The following is a 2,455-nucleotide window of genomic DNA, read 5'->3' as shown; positions in this document are numbered from 1 at the left end:
AGGGCAGGGGAATGAACCAATTAATTGGTTCATTAATCTGCCGCCGAATAAATACCAAACTCCTCACGTTTACTTCGCACGCATCAAATAAATTTCGAAGGGTGACTAACTTGGAGAGATCGATGTTTGAAATAGCAGTGATTCTTAAATGGAAGTACCCAGAAAAGCTAAATAAACGCTGTTATTCTCCCAATTCTAAAAAAATAAGATTCTAATAACCATAAAAACTATAGACCAATTTCTTTACTTTCTTTTATTGCCAAAAAATTTTATAAAGAATTTTATAATAGACCTAAATCATTCGCTAAAATATTTAACTTACAATTTGGATTCCGATTCGACCGAGGAACTGACAATGCTCTAGCTAGTACTTATCAAGAAATCCAGGACACTTCAGACATTGACGATTTTGTTAGGGGTATTCTTAGAATTACGCAAAGAGTTCGACATTGTCACACTTGAGCGTTTAATATAAATTAGGTGTAAGAGGCAAAGCCGGGCTATGGATCCAAATTTAACTTTCCGATGGACAATGCTACACACAACTCACGAGAAGGTTATACATTTTTTCAACCGATTAGTTTAAAAATGGGTGTCCCACAGGGTTCTACTTTCCTCCTATCCTTTTTAGTCTTTACATAAACGATTTAACAAAATTGTTTCAGAAAGGACTTTTATATATCTATGCTGACGATACATTCCTATTAATTGGAGGTAAACACTATAACCATTATGGTTTTATATATGCCTCTCTAAGATTCAATCTTGGTTAGATATAATTAGTCTCCAATTAAACTTAGACCAAACAGAGTATACATTTTTTAGTAACAAAGTTAAAAATATTAATTGAAAATAAAAACTATAGATATAAATAACCACCCATTAGTACGAGTAAACCAGTATATATTCCTTTACATAATTTTTAATAAACTCTCTAGGAACAATCGCGTAAATTATCTCTGTAAAAAACTATCAAGGATTTGCGGCCTATTCTATATTTGTAAAAATACAATACCACAAAAAGAACTTCTCAAAGTAAATCATTTTTTATTTCCCTTTGTTTTGGCATATGGAATAAGAATATGGGGTATTACAACTAATAAAAACTTAGTTCGAAATTACCAAAAATATAATTTTACGTATCATATATAACGTTCCCCACCTTGGTGACCAAAAAAATTCTAAAATAGTAATATTCTAAATGTATAACAGCAATTTCATTATTCGAGTCGAATTATATTATACAACGATATTAAAATTAAAAAATATAATTATTAAGAAAGAAGGCCCATATGTAAAAAAATAATTTTTCTTTCCTTTTTTTCGATTACTTATTAGTTTAATACATTTTTTTGAGTTAAAATTTATTTCTTATTTATATATCTGTAAATTTTATATATTTCAATATATTAAAAAGATGGCCAGATGACTTAGCCCTCTTTCATCCTTGAAATTATTTTATTAAACGAATAAAATTGAACTGAATTGAATTTAAATAAATATATTTCAGAATGACGAAAGCACACAATACATCTAACTTTATGCCTGGTATGTATCCACTACAAAATGGAAAAAGTACTCTTAAATATTAAGATCCAATTGTATTTTTAGCTATTAATGCGCTAAATTTCCGGACTAATGTTGTCTGGCTCCAATAGTACGACGCCACCAGCAAAATATACTTAAACCAACAGTTTCAATTAGAATACTTTATTATTATGATTTATTCTATATTCTAAATGCTTTATTTGGATTCTTTGTACGTAACTTAAAGATCTATTAATAAATTATTTATGTTGGTATTTAAAATTAAATTTATATCTTAAGTGATACAGATACAGGTACATAATGCCGAAACGTAAAAGCCTTCAATTCATTATTTATCTACTGCTACGGAAAACTTCTTAGACTCTTAGTCGATGTATGTTGCACTTCTTTTGAATATTGAATACTATGGTAAGTTCGTCAACATTAATAAAAGTAATTATATTTACCATGTATTTATTTGACACTGGCATTTTCGAAAACCATTGCGTCGGGTACATGGAAAAATATAAACAGTTTATGTTAATATAATAATAATATAATATATTTGTTCCTTCGGTGACCTTCGGGATTAAATGGTCCTGAGCGTTATTTAATAAGAAATCAAAGACACTATCAGAAAACTATCTCTTTACCAAAACGTAAATATTCGCCGGTTTAACGTTCTCTGTTTCTTAAAATATTTAAGATATAACCGAATCTTAAGAGTTATTTATAACATTAAAAATGTTTGAGTCTCAATTTTATTAAACATATCACGATAAAAATGTTTATTGGGGAAGCAATTGTGTAAACGTAAAAATCTCACTATATCATCTTACAACTATCAAAATAGATAATTCGAAAAGAGGTCATTTCCAGCTCTCTCTCTAATATTTATCTTAATAAATATTTCATAAAATAAAGTTTA

The sequence above is a fragment of the Leiobunum rupestre genome, chromosome 1, assembly GCF_980474605.1.
Source record: "Leiobunum rupestre chromosome 1, qqLeiRupe1.1.hap1, whole genome shotgun sequence".
NCBI lineage: Eukaryota > Metazoa > Arthropoda > Arachnida > Opiliones > Sclerosomatidae > Leiobunum > Leiobunum rupestre.
The sequence above is the reverse complement of the archived record's forward strand: the minus strand, read 5'-3'. Positions refer to the sequence as shown.